The 22,587-nt window shown below is 38.0% G+C and overlaps 1 long non-coding RNA gene across 1 annotated transcript; it reads left to right on the top strand.

Annotated features, from left to right (window-relative positions):
* The first annotated feature begins 1,929 nt into the window (after nt 1–1,929).
* On the top strand, nt 1,930–21,594 carry LOC149030893 (uncharacterized). Its single transcript, XR_016178153.1, has 3 exons — nt 1,930–2,091; nt 13,935–14,103; nt 20,125–21,594. It is a non-coding gene; the product is annotated as an uncharacterized LOC149030893 (long non-coding RNA).
* Nucleotides 21,595–22,587: the final 993 nt, after the last annotated feature.

Genomic DNA, 22,587 nt, shown 5'->3' with positions numbered 1-22,587 from the left:
CATAAGCACTGATGCACAAGTTTGTAACAATGAGTTTCTGTCGTTAGAGATGGATAGGTCTCTGAAGAGTCTTATGATTATTGTTACAACTGATTATTTATCATAATTAATAATCGATGTCATTCTCAATGTCCCATTACACAATACCGTTATAATAAACTATGAAGTATTGTCAGATGAATTTCAATAAACTATTTCACAAAATTGAATAAATAAATGATTTCCAATTTAGAATCGATCGAAAGTACATCACTGGGGTCTAGTATCAAGGTTGAAAAAAACGTCTCGATGTTAAAGTTGCTCAGCGGAAAACAAAGGTAGACTTGGGTGAGTAGAACTCTAGATCGAACGTCTGGATCGGTAGTAGAACAAGAAGAACAAGAAGAAGAAGAAGGAGGAGGAGGAGGAAGCGGTACTTTTTAACGGACTCTTTTTCTTTCTCGGGGCTGGCAGGTAAATCGTTGGAAACGTAGAACGTATATACCAGTTCTACGGGGTGAAGTGAAACAAAAGGAGAAGAAGGTGGAGGAGGAGAAGAAGAAGAAAGAAAGAAGAGGGAATAGTACCTCCGGCTCGCTTTTCGATCTCTCCGAGCACGTACATGTATATATATGTATATGTGTTTATACACAAGTAGTTGCACGGTATATATCGTACATGGTTGCAGCAGCCCCTGGACTCGCGAGAGAAACGCATCGAACACGGTGCGTTCGTGTATGCACTTTCGCAGCGGGATGACTGGTGAGAGAATTCAATTTCCGTCGTCGTTATCGTTGCCTCCATCAGACTTCTCGTCGTTCCTCGTCGGTTCGAATCTCTCGGTGAAACAATCGTTTCCATCCCCGAAGATGAGACGATCGAACGAGAAACTTTACATCGCGTTTTTTCTTTCTTTTCATTTTTGTAACAGCTTCGAAGAGACTTCACGTTGAGTGTCTGCGATTGTACAAAATATAATATGTCCAGACTTAACTATTTATTCATATACATAAAACATATTAGTTGTTAGGAGATTGCAATTTAAAGAGAGGCAGAGGGTCGAGCCCTCGTCAACATTGGCGATCCGGCCAACTAAGCGAATTACGTTTTACGACTCGGCAAATATAGTCCTCGTTACGCAATAGGTCTGCGCTTCCCAGCTGTTCGATCAGTGGTTTCGAAAGGAAGGCTACTACTAGGGTGTGTATATATGTTGGTAATAGTTTGTTCACGGAGAAAAAAGGAAATATGAAGATAAGACACATTTACTTCGAATCAATTTGAAATACTCTTATGTTTTCGCATATTTTCATATGTGTATATATAAAAACAAAAAGCAAATGAGATAAAACGAATTTGATCCATCAAATCAACAACTTCAGTGATGCTAAAGAAAAATAAAACAAATCCGATCCGACGATTTAGGTTGAAAACTTGATAGAACACGACAGAATGGAAAAAGAAACACGTTCTTCTTACACGATCATTTTATAGCTTGATCCCTGAGTAGAAGAGGTAAAAGTAAAAAATAAAAAAAGAAGAAGTAGAGGAAATAAGAAGAAGAAGAAGAAGAAGAAGCAGAATAAGAATAAGAAGAATCTTCAGGAAGGATCCTGCGCCGTTTGGTTGTCGGCGAAAGGTTGAAACGTTGGAGAGGGCGTGTGTCACCAGATTGCCTGGGGACAGATCGAGCCAATGGCAAGTCGTGGAAGGCGTGGATGGTGGCCACAAACGGGGACAGTCGAGAAAAGACACGGGCAAGTAAGGTTCTCTCTCAGTCCGGTTGTGCGCGACACGAGTAGTCCCCCTTCTCTGTGGGTCGCATGAAGCGAGGGACATCTCGGAACGTCGGCCGGTGGGGTTCAGTGGTGGGGAGAGCATTGGAGGGGTCGTAGGGGAAGGAGACCGAAGAGTGGGAAAAACGAACACGCCCACTTGGTCGTGGAGTGGGGCCCGAAAGAGGGGGAGCATGACTACTTCAACTCTTACTCTATCCTTTTCTCTTTCTCGTTCTTTCTCTTTCTCTTGCTGCTGACACAACGGTGCGCATGTGGCATCTGCTTCTCCACGGATACGTCGCACGGATGACACCGGAGATTGCTCCTACCCACTGTAAGTGAGAAAGAGAGAAACAGACCCGAGAAAGAAATATATCTACTTACCTTCTTGTATTATACGTCCCTTCGTGTGTAAGTACCTGTGTATATGTGGGCGAGTAACACGGTTTACTAAGAGAGATACGCTCCCTACTAGTAGTAGGCAATGTTCGTACCTTCCCAGCCATGCACATAAATTTTCTTAGAGGGTCTCTACGTCACGGATCGTGACTACGAACCAACCGAGATCGTAGGAACCGCGAGGACTAGTCTCTATCTTTCTCTTTCTTTCTAGAGTTTCTTCTTATTATTATTCTTCTTATTTTTCCCTTAACATTATTGGAGATGCAAGAAACACGGACGACAAACACCTCGAGCGACGCATTCACGTTCCCCTTTTCCCTCTCGTCCATGCCGTCTGCTAGTTCACTTAACTCTTGTCCCTTCCTACATCTCGATGCACCAAGATTATGACTGTTTGTGGTAGATATACATACTGGGAAATGGTAATGCATCTCTCAAGCTATTCCGAGATCCATGTAATTTGGTTGTTCCAGTAGATCGTGCGTGCCATTCGCTCGACGCTAATCGCACGATATTTCTCCTCAATCGTTTGTTCACTCAAGCAAAAACACATTTCGGTGACGAGAAAGCCACAGTCAAATGGGAAACGAAGAACGTCATTCTTTTTAAGAAACTTTATTTCGTTCGGGGAAAGGAATTAGTATTACCGTGTGAATTTACTTGTACGAGAGTACATTGGGATTCTTTTTCATGAAATGCAAGGAGAAAGAAAGGGGATTCTGCGAATAAGGTTTATGCTTCATTTCGATCACGTCTACTGAAGAGAGTTATGTGAGTCAGTTACTTGACGAGACTTCACACGTATTTCATATGTTATGCATTAGAAGTATAATGCATTTCTCAGGTGTCTTTGTACATTTTTGAATATTGGGTTGTCTTAAAAGTTTCTTGTTTTTTTTAACATAATAAATATTGTTCGTGTAAGACTTAGATATTAACAAAAAACAAATATCTTTTAGGACTAGCTAAAATTTCATATAATAATAGCATATTTAAATGTGTTGTTTCTGCAAGTACTTTTTCTCAGGACCCAACTAAAATAATACAAAAGACAACATTGTATCTAGTGTGACTTCTAACGGGCAACATCGATTCAAGCGACGGGAGCTTTCCGAACGATTGACGTCTCTTAATTGCGGCTTTTCTCTTATCTACTGTCACCCTATTCCCCTAGTAAGAGCGCTAAGTCGAAGGATTAGTTTCTCTATCAACGAGGACCCACGTTGGACGTTTAATCTTTTTTCCTCAACGATGGAGACTGGTCGTTTCGTGAGCTGACTAGTTCGAACATCGATCGGTCTCTCTTTTCGAAGCAGCAACACAACACACACATATACACGTATCCCTAAATCACACGTTAAATACAAAGAACTGTTAGTAGTATTAGATACACATATACGCAACGTGCACTATATTTGTAACAAAGTATTACTACTATGATTCTAACGTTTTATTCTTTTTGTTTTTAGTTGATCGTGTGTCTCGGTATAGTTTCTCGAGTTTCTTAAAATCCACTTAACCATCAAACACGATGGTAAGCGCATTATCGGACCACTCGTTAAACTATACACGCGTACACGAATACATAGACACATGTATAGGATGTAACAATTACCTATCTAGAAGTATACCTTTAGTCAATGTTATACTATATGCTCGAGTTCACCGAGTTTCTTTTGACACTTGACATTAAAAGTCACGGTATTCGTGCAACTACGTCTCCGTCACGTCAGGTTGACGGATCGGCGCTGCGCACTCAGGAAATTAGGCAATTTCCGTTAGGCGCTCGCTCCTGTCTGCGTTTAATAGCAGCGCTAGGTTACTTCAACCTGGTTCGGCGGACTCGTGCTTAGGACGAGTATCGGGTATAAGCCACGTCGTCGTCGCCATCACCACTTTTCGTTTCTTTAACCTCTTTCGAACATTACCACTCCTCGCTATCCCTCCTCAACGATCGATTTTGGATAACCTCGGCCCTTCTTAACTCGAGAAGACGACCTCAAAACTATTTTATCGATCGTACTAAATTGAAACGAGTAGTATAATAAAAAAAAGAATAAAAAAAAAGAAAATGAATCGTTAAAGGAACGTAAAGCAAAAAATATGTTAAAAAGTATACATCAACACTATTGCAAATTTCTATTGCTAGAAAGTATTTGAGATAAAAAGATAGATGATGAGTAGTATCTTGAAGATACTGTCGTCTTGTCCATCATTTGTGGACAGGTAAGGATCGTTAGAAAGCACGTGTAATGGGAACCTTCAGTGAACGTACGGTGGTCAGTGTTGATAGGCATGTATGGTGAGAGCGAATCCTGGGGTCACCCTCGGGATCACTAATGACACACGCAGTCTCGTGCACGCACACACGTTCACGCGAGAGGCAAGTGGCTGCTGCTCGACCCCTCTCTCTCTCTCTCTCTCTCTCTCTCTCTTCATCTCTTTCTCTCTCTCTCTATCTCTTTCTCTTTCTCTTTCATTTTACAACAGTACCATCATACCACCTACACACGTTCGTACAAAATCGCATCGGTTCGTACGGTCTCGCTCGGTTGTTCATTCGTTGGTTCGTTCGTTCGTTCATTCGTTCGTTCATTTCCTACATAGGTACGTACGAAACGCAAACGCAAAAGCAAAAGCGAAACGCGAATTGGCCTCATCAAAGCGAGCAAACAATGCTGGATGCCGCCGATGGCTCAACAACGTGTGGTTAGCCAAATCACCGTACAGCACGTAGCACATAGCATGGCTATGTGCATCGAACGAGCCGGACAATGCAGCCCAACCTGATCGGCTTGGTTCGAGATGTGTGATCGGCCACTCTCGAATCATCCACCTACCTACCTACCTACCTACCAACCAACCCCACAGGACAACGCGGTACTTACAGCTTCTCCGCATTCGACGCGCATCTCTACGTGCCCGCTTGCTAACTCCACAACCGATAAGCCTTTGTTTGTCCTTCTTTATATATATATATATCTCGATAAAGAGAGAAAGATCTTCTCTCAACAGATTTCATATACACCATTGCACACTTCCCAACCTACGATTATTTATTTTTTTTTTTTCCAATGATATCGTTGAAAATTTCTTTGTATGCACGTGTGTAATCTTTTCAGTGACGAATATTAAAATTTGATATATTATTCATTATTATTTTTCTAAAAATAGATAAATATTTATACTTTTTAATATTTGACAATTTCCTCTTCAAATAATCATAAAAAAATGTAATTAAGTTATTTAAATGAAACACTTAAATTAATAAAAACCTATTAAACTGGCACGCGTGTACAGCATCAAAATGAAGAACTACGATGATGACGACAACGACGACAACGACGAATAGAAAAAAATAATAAAATAAAAAAATAAACAAGAAAAGTATATGAGATGAAGAAGAAGAAGAAGAAGAAGAAGTAGAGGTAGAAGAAACCGTCTAATAAAAATGTTAATTGCACGGCTCGTTAGAAGGCCCCCCGCGTGGCAAGCTAGAGAAGTTCAGACGGGGTCGCCTTGCGGGGAGTCCGCGAGTATTTGCCTTTAAACGTTCTTCCCCCTTTTTTTTTTTACATTTTATTTTTTCTTCATCCCCCCCCCCTTTCCTATACTCTTTTTCAATTTTTTTTTCTCTACTCGTTCGGTCGATTATTTATCGACGAACAGTCGTTCGTACGCGCGAATCTGGATTATAACGTTCTTTTCACTTCGCACGTAAGACACCTATCTACTTGCTAGTACTTCCTAGATCACTAAGGAGGAAGGTAAAAGAAAGATGAAAAATAAAAAAATAGAAAGAGAGAGAGAGAGAAGGGAACGTGCTCTAGAAATCTGCTCTCGCACCGTTAATGAGGATCGCGTAACGCGTCTAATGCCGCTCTTTTGATGGATAATGTTACCGTTATAAAACCTAGACATAGAACGTTGCCTTCTCGTAAAAGGTCTCTTCTTCTTGGTAAGAAGAAGAAGAAGAAGAAGAAAAAAAAATAGAAGAATTATCTTTTCCCTATTTCTCCCACCCTTATCATCAACTCATCGTTCATTTCATCGTCGTATATACTTCTTCATATAGTTTCTCTATCCTCCCCCCCCCATTCCCCGACTTTTCTGGTTAAGTATATTTCTTCTCTCGAATAGTTTTCAAACGTATACCAAAAACTATGCTTGGGTATTTAACTCCTTTTCAAACTTGAAAACACGAATTCCTGTTTGCCTGTCCAGAACTACTTTTTTGCTATACTTTCGAATCTACTTTTGCTTGGTTGCTTGCTTGTTTAGTAGTAGTAGGTAATTCGTGTCTGTCGTAATTACAAAAATCTGTTTGTATGAAGAAGTGGTAAACAGGAAGAAGAACTGTAGATATCCGTTTTTTTTTTTTTTTTTTTTCGAAGAATCCACTAAGAGTCTTTTTCTTTCTGAGTTGATACAGTAGTCGTATATATACAAGTAAATAGGTTTGAAGTCCTTCGGAAAAAAGCGTCCACCGTGTAAGAACCAACCAGTCCAGTCCAGTCAAGTCCAGTTCTTCAGTTCAGTCCTAAAAGTGGAAGCTCGAACTCTTTGGATTTCGATCGGGTGGTGCGTGCAGCCTCTTGTCTCCTTTCATTCACCCTCAATTCCCGTGGTGGTTGGTTACGCTCTTTCACATGAATTAACCTCGGCGGCCTGAGGAGGAGGCGGTGTGGTGGCCACCCTCGGATGCTGCAGCACACATTTTATGTTTTTCGGACGTATTCACTTGGTATAGTAAACGTAACGTAGACGGCTACCGTGGTTGGTTTCGACTTAGGCATGTACTACTAGAACTACCACCGACACGATAGAGAAAAAGATAGAGAAAGAGGGTTGAAGGTATGGACTAAAAAGAAGAAAAAGTAAGAGATAGAGATAGATAGATAAAGAGAAAGAGAGAAAGTCCATTCAGGCATTGAGGCAGTTGAACCCTCCAGTAACGTGGTGGTTGAGCAGCCCTTCCTTTTATACATGTTATATTCCCTGGGTTTTAGGCATAGAAAACTAAAAAGCTAATTTACTTTAAAAGTATCCGTGAGTGAGACTCGAAAGAGAAAGAGAGAGAGAGAGAGAGAGAGAGAGAAAGGGAGAGAAAAAGACTGAATGATAGAGAATGAGAGAATCTGAGTGAGAGAGATAGATTCATCAAACGAGACCTTTTCAAAAGGCAACCCCCTGGGCTTAATGCAGCCAGCGACAGATTGGCGGTAGCCGATTCTCTCTCTTTCCTTTTCTCTCTCACTCTCTCTGTTTGCTAACACTGCTCGCGATACGATGGCGAATAGTCATTTCGCTGATAGCTCAAACCGATAACGAAAATGTCCAAACCGTGTGTCCACATAAAGACGTTTCGCGTATTGCGGTAAACATCGTGTGTTGTGAAATGCTTCGAAAGAGGGACTCTCTTTCTCTAACGAATGAGGGAGAACAAGTAACAACCCCTACCCTCCAAGCATTACGTTACGTTAAATTCAAACTTATCCACGTTTTTAATTCGAAAATGTTTCTACGTTGGAGATTGCTCGTATTCAGTAAATCTTTTGGAATCTTATCGTTTAGAATATCGAATGAACATGATAAATAGAACATAATAAAAAGAGTAATATTCAATTGACTATAGATGTGAACTAACGTTTTAATAGATATACAGATATAACAAATATACCAAATGAAAAATACATTTGTCTGATCATCGTTAAGTGACTTTAGCATTCTGTTATTTTCATTAATTATATCCACCTAACGTATGTGGAAAATAAAATTACATAGGGAGGGGGGGAAAAGAGAAGAGGATAAGAAAAAACTAAAGGACGTTGTATATAAGAATTAACGCGGAACGATGAAGACTTATGTTACGTTAGAACGATAATCATTTTTTTTCCTTCCCTTCCCTCTCTCCTCTTCTAGCTTGTTCGAATCGTAGTCGTTATTTGCGAGACGACACTGTCTTTCTCTCTCTCTCTCTCTCTCACACACTCTCTGTTCTTCTTGACTGTCTCTCACTGCAACAGTCACGGCCGTTACGTAGTCACCGCGTTAAATGCGCCATTATACTTGTAAATTCAGAACAATTAGCCGTAATCAAGCACAGGAAACCATCGCAAGTGGGTAAGCGCAATTATTTTTAAATAAGGATTCCTCTATGCAACTCCTTCTTTCTTATAGGACTCGGAACACGGCCGTGATTATTAATCCGAGCTCGTGATCGTTAAAGCGGATAACGATACACCGGACGTTCCTAGCAAGTCCTCGGCACCTGCCAACGACTTTGACATCGCAGTATAATATGCCAACGTAGATTCTTGTCTTCGAGGGAAGAAACTCTTTTTATCCCTCCCTTTACCCCAACCCCCTCCTCCTTTTTACTCAACCTACGTTTTAATTCTTTACAAAGTGTACTTTAAATGTATATCTTTCTATTACTCTTTTTGTTTTATATTTAAGATAACGAGTGTGTATTAAATATTATCAAGTGTTAAGTAAATAATTTCAGTTATCACACGTATTATTATTATTATTAATTTTATTTAATTATAATATAAAAATCTTTCTCTGTGATAAATCGTGTAGCTTGGAAAATTATGGTGGAAATTTCAATGTTTAAATTAATGAGAATGTACGAGAGAAATAAATTTTGTTTTTGTTTAATAATATAACATTAATTTTTATCCGTTTTTTTTTTTTTTTTTTTAACTATGATGATAGAAGACAGTGATAGAAATGAAGTATCATTTTTGTTAAGAAGAAGTAGATGAAAATAAGAGGATTGTGTTAGCAGAGGGGTAATCTTGCTAACAGCTTAACACCAAAGAAGATCGAGCGGAAAAAGCTAAACCTCTTTGCAAAAAGTCGTCGGGTAAAACTCTGTCACGTTTGTTTGCCAAGACAGCCAATGAACCGTACAAAGGAAGCTTACAAAAGTTTTAATCGACGTTCGACGGTTCTTTGGCGTCCAGACAACAGACACTTCCCCCTTCCCCATAGAATTTCTTCTTCATTGACTTCTTTTTCCAAATGACAAATGAAAAAGGGGAATCTATTTTCTTCCTATGATTGATTCATCTTCATGAGATAAATGAATTAAATGAAATATTTCTTTTTTCATTCGTTCATTCATATTTTGTTTTTTTGTTTATAGTTTTATTATAATAAGTCAATGTGAGATTATAATGTATGTTTAAAACATGTGTTTTCCTCTTTAACGCCGACGTTTCCCATGGACCGAAATATCGATCTTTCTAGTTAGGTACCCTGCCGTTCAGAATTACCCCTGCGTTGAGGAGCGATGTGACGTCATATAGAACATACCACCCCTCACTGGGTCACCGTGCCAATTTTCTTGCCAAAGTAAACCGTCAAACAAATTTATTTAAATATTTATCTTTATTCTCTCAAAATACTTTAATACTTTTCGATATAATATTTTTCATTTAAACACACGTCTCTTATAATATTTTAATTAAATTCATATAATAAAAAGAAAAATAAGTAAATAAACTTTAACAAATTGTTTAAAACAAAAATAAAAAATAAATTGTACTCGTTAATTAATTTTACTCATAAAATAAAACAAACAAACATCCACGTATAAAGAAGTAAAACAAAATATTTTTATGAAAAAAAAAAAATGTTAATTATATTTGTCCACATTTAAAAGTATAAATAATAGGTGCAATAAATGTAAAGACAAAGATAATAATTGTGTATCCATAACGAAGAAGATAGACTTGAAAAGCCAGCGTAGTGAACATTCCTTATCCCGGATATCGATTGCTCGCTTTTCCCGATAGGAACCAACCCTCTAGTGGCGTCTGTAAGAAGGGTGCGACGATTCTAAGGGGTGAGAAGGAAGGGTGTTCTTAGAAGGGGCGTTGCGTATAGCCGGAGCATTACTTTTATTCCGTGTCATTTGAGCCCACACTCGGGTACGAAACACGCTCGCCTCGGGCAACGATATACAAACGGATGCAATAGATTTCTCTTGAAAGTGGTTTCGTGGCCTTCCTTTCGAGCGTACTGCTTCACTTCTATGTATTTGTATATATAAGAACGTATATATGCATGTATGTATATACAATGTATGTGAGTCGTGGCGATCTTGAGGTCCTTTGCCTCTTATCCCTTTCAAAGTGTATATAAGTGTATAGTTATATATATATATATAAAGAACAGAACGAATTCCTTTTGAAAGAGACAGTAGAAAGAGAAGCTGCTGTTAGGGTCGAGCAAACGAAACGAAAACTCTAAAACCTTGGAGTACTACGTAATATCGATCGAGAATACGAAGTACGAAGGTTTTTAGTCGTAATTCAAAAGTGAAAAATTACCCTCGTATACATATATATATATATATATATATATATATATATATATATATATATATATATATATATATATATTATATACCAAGAAGAATGTGGTGACTTTCAACGAATCCGATATCTACTACGTAGGACATAAAACGGCCACTAAGGTATATTTCTCTTGGCGTGTATAATCAGTAGGCTGAAGAATGATTTACTTCTATTTTACTTGTATATAAGTAATTTACGTGTAGTATACGACATGGTAGATGGTGTTAGAACTGGCTCGTAAAAATCCATCGTGCATACGCAAACATTATGAGGACTGGGTAGACGGTCCCAGAACGGTGGCAAATCTCAAAGTAACCTGCTGTTTTCCATCTCTCTCTCTCTTTCTCTCTTTCTCTCTTTCTCTCGTATTCTCGTTTTCGTATCTCAGTGGATCTTTATCGTCGGCAATTACGCTCAGTTCCGGCATAGAAACTGGGAAATGGTGTATGGGACGGGGGTTGGAAGAACGAGAGAGAAAATACACTCGTACGGTACTTATAGGGTGTATGGTATGACCGTGGAATTATATAAAGATGAAAAGTTAATGCGTTGCCGGGCCGCAGAGAGGTAAGCCCGTATCGGCTTTTGCCCTAACCCTCAATCACTGAGGGCTCTTATGACCACCCGCCACGATCCACCAGGGAAAATTCTGCCGATCATGGAGCATGCGACATCAAATATGCAGCTCAGTCGAATCTACGGTTATGTCGCTCGACCAAAAAAAATAAACGGGGGCAGGGGGATACGTCGACCCTGGAAAATGTCTGTTTATGGGACACGGTTTATCAAAAGGAAAAGATCCTTTGCTACTGAAGTCTAAAAAAAAAAAAAAAAAAAAATAAGAAACAAAAAGATATTAAAAATGAAGTGAACTGGAGATATGAAAACTAAAAACCCTCTCGATGGTAATGAAATTTATTTATTATCAAATTACATCATGGTAAAATAGATATTTCTCATTTTGATTTCTAAGCACGTAGGGTACCAAAAGGATACGCGGTCACCTCGATAAGTTTTCTTCATTCGGTTTGTAATATCCTCGATCTAGATGTGAACGTATTAATTTTCAACGTGCTAACCTAGAGTCAGTGTATCAGAGTGTAGTATCCTTGGTGCATTTTCTTGCTTTGAACGGAACAGAACAGAACAGAACCTAGACCCGGTAGTAGTAGGTCGTACGACGTCAATTTGCTCGAACGTTTAATACGACGCGTGATGGCCGAAGAACACGACTTCCAAGTACCAACCGTTACGACGTAACCTATCGGAGCATTGAATAATAAATGTACGGGACACGGGCGGTCACGCTACCTAGAAACACTGGCTTGTCACTCGAAATGTCAGACGAAGACATCCATGATTGCAGACGATGGTGCCTATTAATTAATGAATCGTCGGCCATTGTTACTGACGATAATTGTTCGGAACATAGTCATCTATATATATATATACATATCATTTTGTTCTTTACTTACATATCATTTTTCCACTAGCATTTCCTCAGATTTTCAAGCGAACGAATTTCTCCACTTTCACGATTCACCTATTATTATTAATATGAGAGAGTTTTATAACAATTTGAAAACTACAATAAGTTTATAAAATAAATCATTGACTTGTTTTTTTTTTTTTTTTTTTTTTTTTTTATATTTTTTTTTCAGATTCGTATGAAATAAGAATGAAAGAAAAGTTTTCAACGGAATTCTCTTGGAAACGTTGGAATATCTCTCTTAGTAATGGACGTTTTGCGACCGATCTGAAATTCCTCGCTATTACCGACAACATACCAAACCCTATCTAAGGTAAACGGCACCGGAAGTCGGACAGATCCTACAAATTCCAAACGGTCGGTCTTAGAGATGTTCTACAGTTAATACCGATTCTCGAGACCCATTCAATTGAGAGACCTTGGGACCGTCCTCAGTCAGCTTCCGTGAGAAAGATCTAGGACAAAGTGTTTGAACTTATAATACGAATAAGTCCAACCAGATAAAAAGAGATGAAAGATATAAAAGTAAGCAGAAGTAATAAAAGAAGAAGGAGAAGAAGAGTGGTAGACGTGTGAAAGAGAGTTGAATAAATTTATAAAGAAAGAAAGAAAGAAAGATACGCATATAGGTAGTACTAACATATACACGAGTACATAACTTATGCAGATTACCATAGCAAGTACCATTATGTCTCTTTCGTGGTAACATGTGTGTACATCCTAGCCCACGACTCCTTTGATCTTTCCTCTTCTACTTCTCTCTTTTCATTCTCTTAAGAAAACTATTTCTATCTTTATCTTACTCTCTCCTTCTTCTTCTTCTTCTTCTTTAATTTCTTACTTACCAACATGTTTTATATATATATATGTATATATATATATATATATGTACCTATGCATATACACATATATTTACGCATACACTGTCGCGGATCCATCCCCACGGAAAGCTTACCACGATGGCACGATAATTAGCGTTGATTACGCAATAATCACCGACGGCACCACTTCTCGGCGGCCATCTTCGGTCGAACGTTCGCTCACGTCGATGATGCGAGTCCGACACTCGGTGTGGACTCGAAGGGGTTAAAGGATCGCTTCCATGATGAGTAGGCCTTGAGAATGCCGCCATTGCTACCTTCTCTATCTTTTTCTACCTCTCTCTCTCTCTCTCTCTCTCTCTCTTTTTTTTTACTTTACCTCTTTTATCCTATCTTCTTCATCTTTCTTTTCCCTTTCGGAATACTCTTTTTCTCCAATCATCTTGCCATCCTACCTCCACCCCCCCTTCCGCCCCCGCCCAGCAATTTTCATTCCCATTTTATCTCTTCTTATTATATTCTATATTATCGTTCATTTTTCTTCTATTCGTCATAAATTTTTTCTTTTTTTGTTCAACTCTGTTAATTATTAATTGCATCTATTTAACTAGTTTGTATTTAAACGTTTCAAATGGTGATCAAGAGTTTCGAGATTATAGTAAATCGATTTAACACTAGCAATCATGTTTTACTATCGATTAACACATGCAATTATCCGATGAATTTTATCTTTTATTTCACTAATCGTTCGTTCTTAAGCTTATTTGTCTTTCACATTTGAATGAACACCGCTTAATACACTCGTGTCAATAATTACAAGTCAATTTAATACTTGAAATCATATTCACTTGTTATTTTATTTATTTATTTTTTTTTTTTATTAATCAATGGATGTAATTATCTCATGAATATAATATATTTTTTTGTTCTTTTCTTAATCATCGTTCATTAATTTATCATTGTTTTCAATGGCTTTATTTTCATGATTTTCTATAGAAAAATATTTGAAATTATTGTAGAACAACATTTAATGTTAGAAATAGAAGAAAAAAAAAAATGAGAAAAGGGTGTAGATATAATGTCTCCCGTTTGTCAGATAGCTGTGGCCTGAAGGCGTTGGTGTTGTACCTTCAACCGTGGGCTAGTTAAAGTACGAGAAAGGGACTTGGCAAACAGGAGAGAAGGCCAGGATCACCGCAAAAGGAGGAGAACCATGGGAAGTCGCGAGGACAGAGATGGAATCTACCCAGCCGCAGATTACTTAGGTAATTGGTAAATACGAGGGTTACCTTACCAGTTTTCAGCAAGGGGTTTACGATCAGGGAATATTTCCCATCTCTTTCCCTCCCCCTCATCCTTTTTCCCTTACACCACCATCACCACCACCATCACCAGCACCACGTAGCAACTCCTTTTCTCTTTCTTCCTTTCCTCTTACGGTTACTTTCAATATCAATCTCTCCTCGTAAGTTTCTCCCTTTTCTTTCTCCACGTGGGTGGAAGGATATTCGTTTTAGGGGGGGAAATGAGCCTTAAAATTGTTTAAAGCGTTCGGAAGAAGAAGAAGAAGAAGAAGAAGAAGAAGAAGAAGGGTCAGAGAAAATCCCCTTAAACTTACACGCGAAGAATGTTACTACTCTTCTAAGCTTTTTCCAAGGGAATACTTTCGACGCGTTGTTTTAACAACAACACGATGATCTTTTTACTTTTTTATTTATTTAAAAAATATGATGCAAAAGAAATTGTTTTATACATAGAAGCGAATATTTTTTATTCAACACATGATACATATCACTTTCGTTAAGAAAGAAATGTTGTTCTTATTTTATGATAGCAACCAGGGAATAGAAAGAGTTGCGAAAAGAGAGAGAGAGAGAGAGAGAGGGGAGAAAGAGAATGAGGAGAAAGAAGGGGGAATAGAAAAGGAAGACGGCACCGCGAGTAATTTCGTTTTCCTCGTTGAAGCTTCCGCTTCGGCTTCCTAATGAATAGTGATTAATTGCTGGTGCTCTGAGACCGACTCACGGCCATTAAGCCCGTCAGAGCCGATTCCGTCGAAATAATTACCGGCACTCGGAGCACCAATACTAACATATATTTGTATACACACTTACATATACACATGAATAAATGCGTACAATACTTGGATTCGGTATGTTAGAGATCTGAGATGTTACTATTATTCTTTTGGCTAATTTTTTAATTCTATTTAACACTGATAAACGTAGATACATTTGATAAAAAATGATTTGTAATTTTTCATATTTGAATATGCACGTATTTTATTATCTCTTCTATATGTTATTTTAAGTAGTTCCTATATGCTCGTGTATAAATTGTAATTTTAATATTAACATTATATTGATTGTTATTTAGAAAGGTGTTTATTATGTACGTGTAATGCCAATAGTTTTGCATCAACGTTCACCATATTACATTGTGAAAGAGAGTAACGAAGCTTAGAAGAAGTTGTGCTCGTTTCCGCGTGCTATCGCACCAAGTAAATCACCTACCGTGCGGTTTGTCTAACGTTTTATATTACACGAGTTGGAATCGAGACCGGGACTAACTCACTTTCTCCGTTCCATAGTCGATTACCCATCATGCAGAAGAATGGCAGAATTAAATTTTTATTTTTATTCTACACACATTTCGAATAAACAAAAAACAAAACAAAACAAAAAATATTGAACAATAAAAAATCAACGTACACATTTTGTAACGATTTACTGAAAAAGAAAAGAAAAAAAAAATACATAAAACGATTATAAAAGTTTCAAGATAAAATCGTTTGGAAATCAAATGATATTTAAGCTCGTGGCATAAATCGTGACTCGTAAAAAAGAAAAATGAAAGAGAGAGAGGGAGAGAGAGAGAGAGAAAAAAAATAATCTTTACTTTGAAAGTAGATAATAACTCGATCAAAAAGCTCGAACTTTATTGCCACGGTTAAACTGAACCGAGACAAGACGCAAGCACACAAAGAAGACAAGCTGTTGGGTGGACACGTACGCAAACGTATTCTTAGAACTAATTGCTATCGCGATGCCACTTGACCGACCGAGCTGTTCTTAAGAGCACAGAGATTGATTCACCCGGGTAAGTCTAGGGGATCCAAAAGCGTGCGGATATTTCTACGCTCGAGTGGGTAGAACCGGAAGTAAACTCACGGATCGTATTTTCTACGATTCAGCAGCCAACGAACGCACCACTCAATGAAACAAACATTCGCACGTGTCGTAGTTCTTTAACTAATCCGTGTGTGATCTTAAAAGTTTGTATATTGGGAAATACGTTCGAATAATAATAATAGAAAAGAGCTTTCTGCACATTTCATTTTGTTCTTTATCTTTTATCTGATTAAAAAAAGAAAACATTTATTTTTTTTTAACTGATCTGTACTGAAATTTTGATTACTTTATTTTAAAAAATAGTTCGTGATAATTTAATCGAATGTATGTATGCGTACTCATATGTTTTTATATTCATAGTAGAATTGTATTACAAGTTTTATTAGTTGTTTAAATTTGTGAAAATTGTTGTAACTTAACACTAGATTTGATAGGTTCGGATGTTATTACAAAAATTACTGATACTATTTTCCCAGGTACCCAAAGATACACTTGCACAAAAATATTTTCTATAACCCTAGGATTAAATTAAGAAAAACAAAGTGTCACAAATACTAAATTTTGTGAAATGGAAAAACTACTTAGTCGTATGGATTCCCAAAGGTTTCAGACTAAATTTTAGTATGAAAAAAAAAAAAAAAAAAAACTAAAATGCACGTATGTCGTTACGGATAGATTCGAAGAATTTGCGGGCGCGAAGGTTTCGCGAGAGCGGCAAACAGCGTTCGATCGTAAATCGTGCGATAGCTACGGGACCAGGCCGCACGATCGAACGTTATTTTATTTACGAGATGCAGCAATGCTTGAGCTCTCATTCTTTCTCTATATTTTTTTTTCCTTTCTCTCTCTCACTCTCTCTCTCTTTCTCTCTCTTTCTGACTCTCTGTTTAACTCACTCTCACTCTTTCAGTCGATGATGCGGTCCGAGTACCGACGAGTATGGGTCGTTTTCCAGTTGAGCGATCGCCCAGCTGTACTATAACGCTCGCAAAAGGATCGTCTCTAAATAACGCGCCTGGTAATAAAAGGATAATGACCAAAGGAGAACGAACGAACGAGTACTACTAGTAGTAGTAGTAGTAGTAGTAGTAGTAGTAGTAGTAGTAGTAGTAGTAGTGTAAGAGAGTATGAAATCGCGTCAGAGTCCAAGTCCAAGTGAGTGAGTTCAAGCGAATAGTACTCGTGTTCTATTCGTGAGTCCTCACGAGTCCTCAACTAGAGTCCACCATGAAGTCCTCTCCATGATGGTCCACCATGAACGTTTGTATATATGTATGTATGATACACCATGAGACTTCACGAGGCACAAAGTCTTCACGATCATCGCGCGGCAGCCTCGACAAATTTATATTACTTTGCTCGAGTCCGTGGCTTTAGCTAAAACTCTCATGTTTTATGATGGAATCCTACCGAAGTCGTTACTCTCTCTTTCTCTCTCTCTTTCTTTTTCTTTTGATTTTATTTCTTACCGAACATGGAATTACGTTAGACTTAGTCGTCACGAATCTTACAAGACGTTTCAACGTTAACTATTCTTTATATATTTTTTGCTTTTAATACAGAAATTGTTGTTCGAAACAATGTTTGATATAGGTGGTGAACTCTTAATAATATTTATATTACCTTGATCAATATATATATATTTATGAAGCAATTTTGTAACATAATTCAACAGATTTTTATTTTTTTATTTTATTAACATATTAAATCAAGTTATACGAAATGATGTAATAATATTTCTCGTTTTTTTATTACAATATCACAGTTCGAAATCGTGTTCGGATATTTAATCGTCTTATCAAAGAGTGCCGCGTCATCATCTCGTACGATGATCAACTCTCCGACCTATAACCGAATTTTTCCGGGAATCATTTTATTATTGCTTTTCGAAGCAATTATAAGTACGGTAGCTACGGACAGAATTGCATAGCGCACACACCGTCTTGGCAGCCTCTGTAATTGTTTCGACGATTCCTCTTCCTTCTCTTCTTCTTTTTCTTTTTCTTTTTTGTTTTGTTTTTTTTTTCATCCACCTCTTCTTCTTTCTTCAACCTCTCTTCGGGCCGCGAACACAGCAATTGCACCTGCTTGAAGTTTGCTCGCTTTTTGTGGGAGGGGCAATCGCCTTATTCCCATCCATCTCCGTGACCTCAAGCACGCAACCTCGAGATCTGATTGATACGACCCCACCGCCGAATCGTTTCATCATCGACCCTGAATTCTCCACGATAATTTTTTGATTTTTTTTTTTTTATATTTTCTTTAAGGGAGATGCCATCCTACAATTCCTATCTCTCCATCATCTAAGAAACATATGCTTTGACTATAAATTGCATACTATCTAACTTATCTCATCACATTTTATCTGAAAAAACATATGATATTTTACAAAAAAAAAAAATACATAGTTAATTATACTGAATTCTAATCAACATATTATAGTATATGTATATATAAAAAAAAAAACATATATTTAATTTAATAATGCTTTACCAAATTTTTCTAATTAATTTTTTATGCACTTAAGAGAACATTGAGAACAAAGTTGCAATTATTTAAAAATATTCCATATGTATGTCTAATCTCATGATCAGTAGTTGTATATTACCAATTGCAATTTGCATTGGTACAATAAATTATGTTTACTATTATAATGTAAATATTAAAAAGAGCGAAGTTATTCAAAAGCTTTCGAAGAAGTTTGTTAAAATGTTTGGTATGTGAAATAATGCGAAAAGGTAGACACACAGACGGTGGTGCGTCGGGGGGCCCTTTACGTGTCTCATCCGGTCGATCCGGTGCCTCCTCACGCGGGTACCTCTCTGCGTTTCTTTTACAGTGGGCGCGGCTACTCTTGAGAGGCCGAGAGGTCGTCCTGAGCTGCTTGGGAACCGGCGATTGTCGCTTGGTACTTCGACGAGCACGCACTCTCCAGAGGCTGAGCCATCACTCTCTCATCTCTCTTTTTCTCTCTTTTGCTTTTTCTTACTCTTTTTCTCCCTTTCTATCTGCAACCTGCGATTACCGAACGATTTTCAGATCGGTAGCGAGCGGCTCAACCCGGCGGAGTATTTTTTCACACGGTGCACGATCGTCTATGGACGTTCTTAACATCGGGACACGTTTCACGAACCCGAGAATAGAAAATTGCTTCGTGCAATGCACAACGTCGATGTTGAGAATTTTTTTTACCTCATCGAGATAATTGTCATTATCCCTATACACCCTCCTGTCAAATCCATCGATCAACTTTATTACTTTTTACTTTATTAGAATATGTACAGTATGTATTATTAACAGTTATCTTTAGCATACGTGTATAAGTATACGTCATTTTTTTTTTTTATTAAAGTTGATCTTAAAGAAATGTAAAAAATGTACGGATGAACTTTGTTGTTGTTGTTTTTTAAAAAAAATTGATTATAAAAGTTGAAAAATCTTGGAAGATAAAACAAGGGAGAGTGTCCAGTTTCGTTGGTAAGTTCTTTCAATGGTATCCTTGAAAAGGCTTCTTCCTCGAGCAGTTTTCCAAGTGGCACGAATGAAGCCGAGGAGGTACGTTGGACGGTCGGTCGTTTCGACTTTATTGCAAGGGCGTTCTCTTTTGAGATGAGGGAGACGGCATGGTACTAATGCATCGTCAAGTGCTAATTACAGGCTACGTTGTGTTTCCCAGTAATAGTGCGGAATTTTATGGACCCCGTATTGCGTATCGTTTCGAACCTATATAAAAGACCCCCCTCTATATCTTTATCTCTTTTTCCTTTTTTCTTTCTTTCACCAAAGTATTCCCTTTACGCACTTACGATCGATTCTTCAACTTCAATTAACTCCCACGCGTTTCATATTACACAAATGACATTTGGACTCAGTACAAAGACAATTCTAATTTCAAGTTTATTTTATTTATCTGTGTTTTTCTATATACAATCGTAGAAATAATTTAAATAATTTGTTAAGAGAATTTGCAACAAACTTTCAATAGGAAAACTTAAAATTCTTCTTATTAAATATTAAATTAATTCAAATAATTTATTAATCAAATTTGTTGTTTCAAATATTGATATACAATATGAATATGGATCAATGTAAAATAATATTGAAGATTTAGTAACCAAATGAAAAGAAATAAAATCTTTCGTTCTCTTTTGGCAGACAGAAAGTTAAAGTGGATTCTTGTTGTCATTGGAGAATACTTGAAAAGAAGAAGAAGAAGAAGTAGAAGAGGAGACAGAGAAACAGAGAGAAAGAGAAGGATGTCAGTCTAGGAGCTTTTCTCAACGTTCGAGTAAAGGGGCAGACCGTACTGACCGTACTTCATTACCCAGGAGCCCTCGAGCCTCTACGGGTCATCCGTTATCATTTTTACAACTGCCGCCATTCAACAATGTCGAATAAACTCCGTTAGGTATTGCGGCTTGGTTGCCGTCCGCAGGGGGATCTAAGAGAGGAGCCCTGTGCTTTTAAAGGTATCGATCGCGAATCCTTCGCTTCTGTCTACCTAGGCACTACTAGGTTAATAATTTATGGCGTTTCGTTCCACGACGTTGCTAACCATCCAACAACAACAACAACCAACCAACCAACGACGAAGACGACTATGACGATGACGACGACGACGACGACGACTATGGCAACGATGAAACTCGTTGTCCTTTTGAGCCTTACCCTTTCATCTTCTTCACTAGACAATTTTTCATTCTTAGGGTTAGCCTTTTGTCAAGGTTTCTGCGTATATCTACTCGTAACTTTTTTTCTAACATTACTTATCACGAAAGTCATAAAAATGATTCTGATGAGTATTAACATTCTTAAAGTGGAGAGATCATTAAATGGATGTTAAGTATGAATCGCACGATAATACAAGATTTATAGCCTTTGATCAACGTTCGACAGTTATACCTAATCAAAAGAGAAAGAGAATAATACTTTACGTATATTTTTCTATTCATTATTTATCATTTTAAATTAAAAACGACACTGATGAATATTAACATTCTTAAAGTAGAGATCATTAAAATACGAATCGCATAATAATTCAAAGATTTCCAATAAGCTTTTGATCAATGTTTGACAGTTACGTCTACTGAAAAGATATTAACTTTGAAAAATAAAAAAAAAATAAAAACGACGATAAAGTAGCAAATTATTAAAAATACAAATTTAATATGAATCGAATGATAATACAAGATGAATATTCTCTAAGCTATTTAATTCTATCGTATAAATAAAAAAAAAAAAAAAAAACAAAAACGGATTGAATTAACTTCAAGTAATTCAAAAGAAATTTCTAACAACAACTGACAAAAATAAGTATATTTTCTTTTTTTTTCTCATCGCCTTTGTCTAAAAGTTCTTCGCGGAATTCCACACGTGATACTGTATGATTATACCATGGTCGTTCCGGATCAAGGCTGCATCGTGTTCGCCGTTAATCTCGTGGCAGCGATGAATCGTCGTTGCAGCCCCTTTTACCCGGTGTGCTGCGCATCCGGCTCCGCATAGGTGTAAATACCGTGGTGGAGTATCGATGTTGAATTCCAGTCGAGGTGAACGAGCATGAACGAACGAACGAACGAACGAACGAGCGAACGTAAGAGAAAGAGAGAAAGATAAATACAAAGAGAATAAAAGATAGACAAAGAGAGTTAGAGTTAGAGAGAGGGAGGAGGAGGAGGAGGAGGAGGGGGGAATAGGTAGGTAGGTAGAAGTAGATGGAAGCAAGTAGGGTGGTTTAGAAAAGAGGAGGAGTGCCGTGTACGATCCGCGTAGTCACTTAACAAGCCGAACTCATTACCATTCGTCAATTTGAGGTACGTTCGGTCGGAGTGACCAATGGTTCGCTATTCCGTGTAATGGGCTACGGTCCAACATCCGTCACCGTGGCACCCGTGCCAGGGCCGTTATAACTGGAGCACCCCACATCCCTCTCTCCCTATTCAACTATCTTTCTCTTTACACCCTGGTTTGCCATACCATGAGGTATATTTTCTCTCTACCAGCGACAGAAGGGAATCAACTGGTTAGGCCCAAAGTGCCGACTATTCTCTTTCTCACTCTATTTCTCTTTCTCTTTCTCTTAGTAGACGAGAGAAGATGAACTGGAAGAAAAGGGGAATGGGAATGGAAGAACGGTCAACGTCCGTGGCATGGAACGTGGCCCCGAGGTTAAACGAGTTCCACTAACGAGTTGACAAATCGAGTCTCAGGGGGGTCGTGCCGAAGTAGACCTATAAAGCGAAGGTCGTGGGGGTTGGGGCCCACGTCCTACGTATCACCCGTTACTGCACTCCGACACGTTTATTGCTCTTGTTCGCGGCATTCTCCTAACGAATGACTACACGTCAGCTAGAAAGTGATAGAGAAAGAGAGAAAGCGCAAGGAAAAGGTTGAACACGAGAATCCGTTGTTGTTCTCGTTGCTAGTTGTTCTTACAGAAGGACTGACGAATTATTTTCTTTCTTTAGCAACGATCAAGCCTATGTATATGTGTCGAAAAGAATTGGCAGCTAAGAAAGAGAAAGAAAGAAAGAGAGAGAAAGAGAGAGAGAAAGAAAGAACTATAGTTGGCGGCCATCAACGAGGATGACATAGAGATATCGAGTCACGTTTCCAATC

This window comes from Polistes dominula, unplaced genomic scaffold (genome assembly GCF_049000335.1).
Source record: "Polistes dominula isolate Pdom_NZ unplaced genomic scaffold, Pdom_raw_medaka contig_20, whole genome shotgun sequence".
Taxonomy (NCBI): Eukaryota; Metazoa; Arthropoda; class Insecta; order Hymenoptera; family Vespidae; genus Polistes; species Polistes dominula.
Note: the sequence above shows the minus strand (reverse complement) of the source record. Positions and strands in the feature narration are given on the sequence as shown.